The sequence below is a fragment of the Pseudophryne corroboree genome, chromosome 9, assembly GCF_028390025.1.
Source record: "Pseudophryne corroboree isolate aPseCor3 chromosome 9, aPseCor3.hap2, whole genome shotgun sequence".
Classification (NCBI taxonomy): domain Eukaryota; kingdom Metazoa; phylum Chordata; class Amphibia; order Anura; family Myobatrachidae; genus Pseudophryne; species Pseudophryne corroboree.
The window spans coordinates 338,022,178-338,034,369 of NC_086452.1; the positions used below are offsets into that span (position 1 = coordinate 338,022,178).

The 12,192-nt window shown below is 43.9% G+C and overlaps 1 protein-coding gene and 1 pseudogene across 1 annotated transcript in view; both read right to left on the reverse strand.

Moving 5' to 3' along the window:
* ACAD9 (acyl-CoA dehydrogenase family member 9) overlaps positions 1–12,192 on the reverse strand; it is a 188,178-nt gene that overhangs the window by 134,429 nt on the left and 41,557 nt on the right. The window lies entirely within an intron of this gene.
* On the reverse strand, positions 3,675–3,793 carry LOC134962934 (5S ribosomal RNA; annotated as a pseudogene).

The window sequence follows — 12,192 nt, forward strand, 5'->3', positions numbered from 1 at the left end:
TATGGCCCGAGGTTCAAACCTTTATCGACAGACACCTTTCTTCTTTGGGAACACAATCTTCCTGACACTGATCCCCAGTGTCAGAATTTTCCCAATCTGATATCAAAAGGATTACCCTTTGTCCGGGTGGTCTTCTGTATACCGGCGGTCGGGCTCCCGGCGCTCAGTATACCGGCGCCGGGAGCCCGACCGCCGGCATACCGACACTTATTTTCCCTCGTGGGGGTCCACGACCCCCATAGAGGGAGAATAAAATAGTGTGGCGCGCGTAGCGCGCCACCGTGCCCGTAGCGTGGCGAGCGCAGCGAGCCCGCAAGGGGCTCATTTGCGCTCGCCACACTGTCGGTCAGCCGGCGGTCGGGCTCCCGGCGCCGGTATGCTGGGCGCCGGGAGCCCGACCGCCGGCCAGCCGTAGTGAACCCCTTTGTCCAGCTGAGATGTCTGTAGCCAACAGGCTAACGACCTTCTTACTTTTATCGTAAGTACTATAATCCGTTTTTATTATCCGATGCAATCTTTTAATACCTACAGCACCTTGTATTCCCAGCTGGTCCCACCAAGTACCAACCAGACCAACACTGCTGATCTTCCACGATCCGGTGAGATTTGGGCATATCCAGTGTTGTGTGACTGTAGATTCTATTTGGTAAGAATCAGACGCTGCAGAGACCTTGGGGTAAATTTACTCAGATTCGTATTTTCCCGTTTGAGGTCAAAGTTCAATCACGAATGACATCGCAAGTGTAAATTTGCAACTTTTTGAATTTATTACGGCTAATTTACTAAGCTGTCGTATTCTGCATTTTCCGTTTTTCCGATGTCGATGTCATTCGGTTTTTTTGGCAGTGTTTTACGTGAGTGACTTGTAAAACACTGCCGACTTTAATACAATGAATCTCGGCCGGATCTGAGAGATCCGTGCTGGGCTTCATTGTGCACTTTAAAAAAAAAAAAATCAGTGTTAAATTAAAAAAAAAAAATTGCGTGGGGTCCCCCCTCCTAAGCAAAACCAGCCTCGGGCTCTTTGAGCCGGCCCTGGTTGCAAAAATATGGGGGGAAAAATGATAGAGGTTCCCCCATATTTCAACAACCAGCACCGGGCTCTGCTCCTGGTCCTGGTTCCAAAAATACGGGGGACAAAAAGCGTAGGGGTCCCCCGTATTTCTGAAACCAGCAGCGGGCTCCACTAGCCAGATACATAATGCCACAGCCGGGGGACACTTTTATATAGCTCCCGGCGGCCCTGGCATTACATAACCAACTAGTCACCCCTGGCCGGGGTACCCTGGAGGAGTGGGGACCCCTTCAATCAAGGGGTCCCCCCCCCTCCAGCCACCCAAGGACCAGGGGTGAAGCCCGAGGCTGTCCCCCCCATCCATGGGCTGCGGATGGGAGGCTGATAGCCATTGTGTAAAAAAATGAATATTGTTTTTAGTAGCAGTACTACAAGTCCCAGCAAGCCTCCCCCGCAAGCTGGTACTTGGAGAACCACAAGTACCAGCATGCGGAGGAAAACCGGGCCCGCTGGTACCTGTAGTACTACTACTAAAAAAATACCCCAATAAAAACATAAGACACACACCTTGAAAGTATAACTTTAATGCATACATACACACCTCCATATACACATACTTACCTTATGTTCACACGAGGGTCGGTCCTCTTCTCCATGTAGAATCCATGGTGTACCTGTGGAAAAAATTATACTCACATACTCCAGTGTAGAAGCCTCTTCTTCTTTTAATCCATTTGTAATCCAGGTACTTGTCAAAATAAAAAAAACGGACACCCGACCTCGCACTGAAAGGGGCCCCATGTTTTCACATGGGACCCCTTTCCCCGAATGCCAGGAACCCCCTCTGACTTATGTCTAAGTGGGTTCCATCAGCCAATCAGGGAACGCCACGTTGTGGCATCCTCCTGATCGGCTGTGTACTCCTGTACTGTATGACAGGCGGCACACGGCAGTGTTACAATGTAGCACCTATGCGCTCCATTATAACCAATGGTGGGAACTTTGTGGTCAGCGGGTGACCGAAAGTAACCTCACCGCTGACCACAAGGTGTGTATGTATGCATTAAAGTTATACTTTCAAGGTGTGTGTCTTATGTTTTCATTGGGGTATTTTTTTTAGTAGTAGTACTACAGGTACCAGCGGGCCCGGTTTTCCTCCGCATGCTGGTACTTGTGGTTCTCCAAGTACCAGCTTGCGGGGGAGGCTTGCTGGGACTTGTAGTACTGCTACTAAAAACAATATTCATTTTTTTACACAACGGCTATCAGCCTCCCATCCGCAGCCCATGGGGGGGGGGGGGGGGGGGGGGGACGACGACAGCCTCGGGCTTCAGCCCTGGTCCTTGGGTGGCTGGAGGGGGGGGGACCCCTTGATTGAAGGGGTCCCCACTCCTCCAGGGTACCCCGGCCCGGGGTGACTAGTTGGTTATGTAATGCCAGGGCCGCCGGGAGCTATATAAAAGTGTCCCCCGGCTGTGGCATTATGTATCTGGCTAGTGGAGCCCGGTGCTGGTTTCAGAAATACGGGGGACCCCTACGCTTTTTGTCCCCCGTATTTTTGGAACCAGGACCAGGCGCAGAGCCCAGTGCTGGTTGTTGAAATATGGGGGAACCACTATAATTTTTCCCCACATATTTTTGCAACCAGGACCGGCTCAAAGAGCCCGAGGCTGGTTTTGCTTAGGAGGGGGGACCCCGCGTAATTTTTTTTCAAAAAATAAACACTTTCCCATCCCCTTCCCACTGATAAACATGCACGGATCCGTGCATGCCTATCCAAACACGGGGAAAAAAAGCAGGTCTGTTTTTTTTAGCACTTTTTCACGAATTGTATTTCAGCACGGCAGTGTTTGGCTATTGTCGGCAGTGTTTGTGATTGGCACTTTTTAGTAAATTCCCGATTTCTACCAAATTGCAGGCGTATTTGACCGATGGTGTATTGATTCGTGATTTTTTTCTAGGACTTCCAAAATATTACGAATGCCCTCATCACTGCCGAGATTTTTGCTTAGTAAATTCCCGTCATGACACTTTGAAGAAAAAACGGCATCTCGGTCAAAATCGGGAGCTTAGTTAATATACCCCCTTGAGTGGAATTGTGCATACTCTATCCTGTCGATGTAGATACCATCAAACCCATCACCCGCATTGCTGTGTGAATGGATACCGTTTGACTGTCCTGAATCCTATACTGAACCCTGGATATCTTGTTGCGAGGTAAAAATTACTCTCTGTAGACCTGATCCAGTACAGCCCCCAAGTGAGTCATCCGGTGTGACGAATGTCTGTTGCAGATAACATAAGAGCATTCCCTGTGACTGTGCCAGGATTAAAAAATCGTCTAGGTATGGAAAAATTATTAACCTCTGTTACATAGTAACATAGTATTTGAGGTTGAATAGAGGAAAATTGCCCATCGTGTTCAACCTGTTTTAAGTTGTGATGATTCTACATACTTGCTGAATAATGTTTTATGACTAGTTAGCTACTATAACTCATGTTACCCCCGGATTAACCACGTTGATATTTTAAGTATTATAACCTTGGACAGCTTTTTCATTCAGAAATGTATCCATTCCTTTTTTAAATCCAATTACAGTCCGCCATTACCACCTTCCCTGGCAGGGAATTCCACACACTATCAGACTGATGGTTTATTTTTCTACAGCGCCTGGTATTCACAGATGGTCTCCCATCCGAGTACTAACCAGGCCCAACACTGCTTAGTTTCCAAAATCAGATGATATTGGGCCTATCCAGTGTGGTGTAGCTGTAGATCTTCTGGTAGCCCAATGCTTTCCTAGTCTTCCAGGACTTGTTAGAGACCAAAAAGAGCCGAAATGCGGAACTTTAGGTTTGAAACTGTATGTGGAAGGAACCTGACCTTCTTGGAGTCTGCTTCTGACTCCAGAATATCTGTCAATGCATACCAAAAAGAATATTTTCAGAAAAAGGACAATGATTCCAAAACCTTCCTAGATTCTGAATCAGCTTCCACGTACCCAACAAAACTGTTCTGCGAACAGGTACAGTTGGGGCTGATGGCAAAGGATGTAGAACCAATCAAATTGGAAGGGGCGCTCGAGCTGTGTTTCCAAATAGTATAGTGATAAAAAATAATAATAAGCAGCTGTCTGAGTGGGCTAGTCACGCCCACTATATCATGCAAAACAGAAATAAAACAAAATAAGACAGCGCTAACTGAAGATGGATTGTGGATAATACAGTACTAATTTATTAAAATGACAATATTCAACTAAACATTTTTAAAAAATTCATAAAATCTAATTCACTGCACTTTTATATTGTGGTCACCATACGTGTACTTATTGATCATTTGTTGTTATGTCCAAAGTCCCCGTGAAGTCCGCTCATTTAATGTCCCATATCCTGGGGTTGTGGCACAATCCCTGGGCCGATAGTACGCTGGAGGAATGTCTTATCCCAATTCTTAAACAAGGCAAAAGGGAAGTGTCCTCACCAGTATTGCGTGTTGGTAATTCTCTTCGGTCCTTATTGTTGGATAGGGTGTAAAAACTTGCGTTATTCAGCGGATTCCACAGAGGTCCAGACAGTGTTGGGTGATCAGGGTAGGTGACACAGGTTACACCAATTATCCTCTTCCAGTTGGGGCTGATGCCCTGGAGGAAATAATGCCCATAACCAATGCTGCTCCAGGAACATTGCAGTTTGTTTTTTTTATATGAGGTATATGACCTTTTTGCTCTATTGAAAATCTCCTTCCCATGCATCAGCCCAGGCAACCACCACCTTTGCCATTCAAGCCGAAGCCAAGGCTTGGCCTTATGACTGCCCTAGACAGCAAAAAAATGTTTATTTTTTTAACTACATCCACTCTCCTATCCGTGATGTTGAAATAAAAGATAATGTAGATTTTTTCACATCTACTTTAGGAGCCACCTCCCCTTTTTAAACAATCCCCAGCTGGAAGAGGATAATTGGAATTCCATTTCTTAGGAATTCTAAACTTCTTATTGGGCGTAGCCCAAGCCTCTTCCATGATTTCCGTCAGCTGATCTGAACCTGGAAACTCAGGTTTTGGGTAGAGATGAGCGGATTCGGTTTTACTCGGTTTTACTCGGTTCTCAAAACCGAATCTTATTGGCTATCCAAAACACGTGACATCCATGAGCCAATTAGATGCCGTTTTGAGAACCGAGTAAAACCGAGTAAAACCGAACCCGCTCATCTCTAGTTTTGGGACGTTTAAACACAGCTGCCTTGGTTTTTAACACAAGCTCTGCTGAATCCTCTAAGGATAGAATGGCTTAATTGCTTTAATTAACTCCGCTATATTTCAGAGCAGAGACCTACCTCTTTTTCATATGATGAAGTAGAATAAATTGGGCTTTCATCTTCTGATGAATCTGAACAATGTGTAGCCTGTGTGGGTGAAGATTTACTTACCACTGGTTCTGAGAAGCTGCTGCTAGGAGTGATACACCATAGGTGGATCTGCATGTAAGGGCTAATAGTGTAACCCTATCCCTGGTACAGGATTTTGGAGGAATTATCCATTCAACTTATTGGATAAAGTCTGTGCAAAGATAGTCCAAGGTGGATACACTTGTACCTGAATCTGCCTTGTATTTTTGATGAAGCTAAAACATTATGTACACAAACCATCCTGAACCAGATCAAGAGAGGATAATACAGCTTTGCAAAACAAACATGGTATGAGAGTCTTCACCTTTGCCGCTCTTATACATGATAAATAATCAGCACTTCCACAGTGTACTACACAATTTTGTGACTGTACTCACTTTAACCTTTTTTTAAAATGATATCCATCCGACCCTACCCATGCACCAGCATTGAGGATCTGCAAAACTAACTGACAAACATATAGTAAAGTCAGCATCATACTAGCAGTCAGTCACATGTTATACATTAGTATAATAAGCAATATGAGTACATCATCAACTACAATAACATTTTAAGTATGTAGGAGAACACATTTACTGAATCATGTTTTAACAGATCTAACATATTCAGACGCAATGCGAAAGAAACAACAGTAATGGTATACAGACTCATATGCAATAGGCACTTATCTAACTATTTGTACTCAAAAGGTAGATAGAGATTTAGTGCTGTATTAGCCGTACTCAGTAGAGTGGGATACAGGGCGACTCACCCCACTTCCAAGATCGATCATACGTTAGCGAACGCTGAGTGGATCCAGTCGCTACTAGTGTACACTGCCGCTCCATGACCTAGTGAACACAGGCGCTCAGTGAACACAGACGCACCAGTCACACAGCCGCCTATGCTGCGACCGGGTCCCCTCGTGGTAGCGTCTGGGACAAAAGCGAGGAAACAGTTCATGGCGGGAGACTCGGCGAAAACTGGTCATGAACCAGAGGAGGGGCGACCAGGAGAGCTTCCGATTCCCCACTGCTGACATCAACCCTATATATCGCGGCCTCATACTATTCCTGGAGCCTCTGATCCCTAAGGCCTAGTGCTGGTGCACCCGGGGTGGCAGCCGCATCAGCTACTGTTTGGTAGTCTCCTCCCAAAACAGTGCGGCTGTGTCCCTATTCCAACTACTAAGCGGAATCGATGCCTTACGTTCTCCCCATGCTCCGGTCACAGCCTGGTAACGTCTGCTGGACCTGCTAGTATATCCGACACAGACGCCCGCCAAAACATCACTGTACTCGTGGGTAAGTGCTGTCGCGACCCGGCGGAGAGTTTTTGGAGCGACATTTTCTAAGGTACGTATAAGACGCTGTTTAGAAAGACCATTCAAAAATTAGTAAGACTATAACAATAAAATAAGAAAGCTTAGGGCTGCTAAAAACAGCAGCCCTCTGACCATCGTCCAGCTGCTGCCGCACCAAACAAAAAACTGGTTTGCCTGAGCCAGGGGGCGGGGATATATGGACGGGCCCGTTGCATGCTGGGAGGCCGGAAAGATTTGACTGATTGGTGCAAATCTGCTGTCGCTCCATCATATCCCATTGTTATCCTGTGGATAACCTGTGGACCCTGCCGGAGAAAACATTGTTACTATGATCCCTAGATCATAACACCTTCATCCATTTACAATAAAAAAAAAAAAAAAAAAATATGTGAATGCCTTCATCAATAATATACTAGACTCTGAGCACCTTTCATGGTTCTTCACAAATAAAGGGGTTATGTATAGCTTTTATAAAACCCAGTTTTTTCTTGTTCCTGTGAAATATCTGATAGATGTGCCCACAGCAACCAATCAGATTCTAGCTTATAGTCACAGCTATCGGCACAAATGTAAATAAACCGACACAGACGAAAATAAACCTAACATTAGGATTGAGACAACATAATAAATCTTGTTGGAATTGGTCTATTAAATACAAATAAACTGAATTGATTCATAATTTGTTGGATTTTAATAAAATAAAGACATGGTACCATCAATATAAGTTACTTTGTTAGACTGCACTGATCAAGTTAATGTGCGACATACTATAACTGCATCTGTGTGTGACACAGTCTGCATCTGTATACGAAATGTTATGCGGCTGCAGCGTTTTTTTTAACGCCAAGTTCTGCTGTGAATCGTCTGAGAATTTCTGCGTGTTTAAAAGTAATTATAGTGCGGTTTTGTTTAAACAGGAATTATGTGGCAGCAGAAAACAAATTTTAAGCAATCAAAATAAAAAGTATACTTTAATGATCCAATTATTATAGAGTGCACAGCAAGGGGAAAATGTACTTTTTTTTGTTGTGGATATGATCGCTCAGCAAAAAAGTGAATTAGTTTCCCTAATGTTAAAGGGAGACTCCCAGGTGTATTGTTATGGCGCTCTTCCCTTCTCCCTTTGCTTGCATAGTGGAACTACTTTTGGCATTCTTCACGCACATGGAGTTATACAGGTCAGCAGTTATTGGCGTTTGCTATTCCTCCCCTTGTTTTGTTTTTTTCTTTCATGAATGTATACAAAGAATGTTTTGTCACTTTTTCTTAAACAATCTTGCAGAATTTTCTTCTCTGCATTTTAGTGTGCTTAGTGTTTTAGGGGTCTATTTACCAAGCCTTGGATGGAGATAAAGTGCACGGAGATAAAGTTCCAGCCAATCAGCAACTACCTGGCATGTCAGAGGCTGCGTTTGAAAAATGACAGTTAGGAGCTGGTTGGCTGGGACTTTATCTCCATCCAAGGCTTAGTAAATAGACCCCTTTGTCTAGATCAGGGATGGGGAACCTTCGGCCCTCCAGCTGTTGTTGAACTACACATACCAGCATGCCTTGCTACAGTTTTGCTATTTGGCCATGCTAAAACTGTTGCAGGGCATGCTGGGATGTGTAGTTCAACAACAGCTGGAGGGCCAAAGGTTCCCCATCCCTGGTCTAGATTTATAATCTGTTGTCCTTCCCTGATAGGATCAGTCTTTCTTATATGTATGGCATGGAAATACTCCGATACTGGCTCTCTCTCCCTTTTGCTATCCTATCTGGCACAAAGCTACCTACTGTATAATGCATTTATTTTTTTATTCTAAAATCAATTAATTCTACTGATCAATTCCCACCCTGTTAGAGATTCACAAAAAATATTTTTCATCTAATGCAAACCTTTCTTAAATACAGTAACGTAAGGTCCATATACACTTGGCGATAACATGAGCGACGTCGCTCAGTTTATCGGCAAGTGTGTATGCCGCCAGCGACGACCGATGCGTGGCCCCGCGGGTCGGCAACGATCGTCGCTGTCGGTAGGGCATGCATGCAGGATCTGGACTGTCATCCACGACCTGCATGCAGGGCTGGAGGAGGCGTGACGTCACTGAGCGATATGAGCAGTCATATCGCTCAGTGTGTACAGTCGGCCGCTGACCGGCCGGCCCGGAAGGGGGAAACATTAGACGATGTCGCTCACAGAGCGACATCATCTAATGTGTATGGGCCTTAACCTTGTTTATTTGGTTCTGTTATGTTTTACTGCTGTCTGTATACTGAAAAGACTCCTCTGTTTAAAGAAACCTTTCATAGGTTTTCATCACTGAAAACTAAATCTAGGATTACCTACTTGCATGCTGGTTCCTTAAGTAATTGCTTCAGAGAGGCCCCACACAAACAACCCAGAATGCAGGATGTACCTACTCCAAAGCAATTGAATCTGGAATCGACTATTGAGGTATACTCAAATCTTTCATCAGTTTGTATAGTTACCAAAATACGCACATTAACATCTGTAATATCTAGAGTCCTAGGTCTCATACATTTCATATAATGCAATTCCTCCTCCACTCTTCCCTATGCTGTCTGTTCTAAACCGTGTGTAAGAGGCAATAAATATGTCCTCAGTAATAGCTATCAGATTTATACTAACAATTGATATGACTGAAATCCATCAGGAAGAATATTTCCTAAACTACAAGCATTTGCACAAATAGCATTTAAATATGTATTACATTACCTTACTTGCCACTATTACAGTGCACTTCATCGTCTTTAGGGGCCTACCGGGATCCACCATTTTTATCTCCCCTTAATTAGTTTTAATAACTACTCATGAAATATCAGTCCTAAGAATCTCTGTTCTCCCATTGCCAGATGTAAGCAGTTTTATTTTAACAATGTTTTTACTTTCATAATCCTACTGCAATGACTGGAAAATGTATTTATTATTTATTTATTTATTTATTTACAGTTTCTTATATAGCGCAGCAAATTCCGTTGCGCTTTACAATTTGAAATAACAATAACAAACTGGGTGATAACAGTCATAGAGGTAGGAAGGCCCTGCTCGCAAGCTTACAATCTATAGGGAAATAGGCATATGTACACAAGGAAAGGTGCTATCTATTGCATAGAATGAGAAGACATGTGAGGATATGTGTGGACTGTACAGAGTGGATGTAATTTGATAGGAAGGTTTATGAAAGTTAAGTGGGTGGTTCAGGAATTTGATACGCTTGCCTAAAGAGGTGAGTTTTGAGGGAACGCTAGAAGGTTTGGAGACTAGAGGAGAGTCTTATTGTGCGTGGTAGGGCATTCCACAGAGTGGGTGCAGCCCGATGAAAGTCCTGCAGTCGTGAGTGGGACCGAGTAATGAGTGTGGATGAGAGACGCAGGTCTTGTGAAGAGCGAAGAGGTCGGGTTGGGAGATATTTTGTGATAAGCGAAGTGATGTACGTTGGTGTAGTTTGGTTAATGGCCTTGTGTGTGAGTAAAAGTATTTTATATTGAATGCGGTAGAGTACAGGTAACCAATGGAGGGACTGACAGAGTGGATCTGCAGACGATGAACGTCTAGCGAGGAAGATAAGCCTCGCCGCTGCATTCAGAATGGATTGTAGTGGTGAGAGTCTCGTTTTGGGAAGACCAGTTAGGAGACTATTGCAATAATCAATGCGGGAGATAATGAGAGCGTGGATTACAGTTTTAGCAGTGTCTTGTGTAAGGTATGGTCGTATTTTGGATATGTTTTTTAGATGCATGTAACATGATCTTGAGACAGATTGAATGTGGGGAACAAAGGAACAAAATACAAACCTTTCATCTTTGCAGCATTTATTGAAGCATCTCATACAAAACATTACATCTTCTGCTGTCCTACTGGTAGGAAATACCAGGTCCATAGTACAAGGTCCATTCCCAACAGAAGAAACGATCTCTGAACGGTTCCAACATTACTGGTAGTTAAATCAATAGTACAAACATGTACAACAACATCTACCTCTCAATACTGACTCACCAAGTCAAGCAATCTTTACTATGCTCTTCTTGTCTCTCAGAGGACTCCGGTGCCTGCAAGGAGCTACTGCTCAATAGTCTTCATGACCAACTCCCTACCCAACACCACCTATATGGAGTGCCCTGATAAGCTTCCTCAATTCCAGAGTTTCTCAGCTCTAGTCCTCAGGAACCCTTACCAGTGCATATTTTCCAGATCTCATTGGTATATCCATTACTGGCTAACATGTTTTCAAATAACGACAGCTGGTGATAATTATTTCACTTGTGATACTGAGGAGATCTGTAATATATGTGCTGCTAAGTGGGGTACACACATATACAATTATCTGTGTAATACTTGTGTAAGCAGTGCCAATGCAGGAGCGTTAGCTGAAAAACAGCTTATAACGCTCCTGCAACAGCCGAGATCAGGTGGACGAATCTTATGTACTGTTTAATCTTTGAGGGTTTGACCACCCGATCCCACAGAAGCCCGTACACATGCTATAGTCTGCACAGTATGTTCAGCGCTCGCAGGCAGCTGACGGGTCACACAGCATGGCTGATTGGGCAAGTGTACCAAGCTCAGCCGCTGACTGTATACAGCTTTTGGGGAGTACACACTTATACAATTATCTGGCTGGTGTGTGTGTGTGTGTGTGTGTGTGTGTGTGTGTGTGTGTGTGTGTGTGTGTGTGTGTGTGTGTGTGTGTGTGTGTGTGTGTGTGTGTGACAGCATTACAATTTGCAACCGTATCCTAATGGTGTCACTGTGCATGTTTAAAAAATACAGAAAGATCAGGCAATCCTCACATATGTATGATGTTGCATGATATATAAAGGTCAAAAAGCCATTATTTTGTGATAATCAAGACAGTAATAATACAGACTGTTGGAGGAAATTCAGTTAGTGACAATGATGGTGATGTGCTGTAGCTCTGACCATTTCTACAGAATGTCGCAAACACAGACATCTCAAATCTTTCTGTTGAGGCGCACAGGAAAATCTGCTATGTTGGAGTCCAATAAGCAGCGATGTGCACAGCCCTACATTAATACGACTGAATACGGGCCATAAAGTCAAAACTTCTTTTGAAACCTTCTGTCTCGGGTGATTCCTATAAGTGCTGGCAACTGCAGCAAATAATAATGGGGCAGATGTATTAAGCCTGGAGACGGCATAAGGAAGTGATAAACCAGTGATAAGTGCAAGGTGATAAATGCACCAGCTAATCAGCTCCTGTTAATTTACATATTGGAGCTGATAGGCTGGTGTGTTTATCACCTTGCACTTATCACTGGTTTATCATTTCCTTATGCCTTCTCCAGGTTAATACATCTGCCGTATTAAGTGTACTGTATACAGAACGTTTCTTCCTTTCTGGTAGCCACAAGAAAGCTTTATTTGGGAGTTGCCTGTCTGCTGTAGGTGCAGTGGGCAATCCTGGATATTACTCTATGGACCGGATGTAATACACTCCAA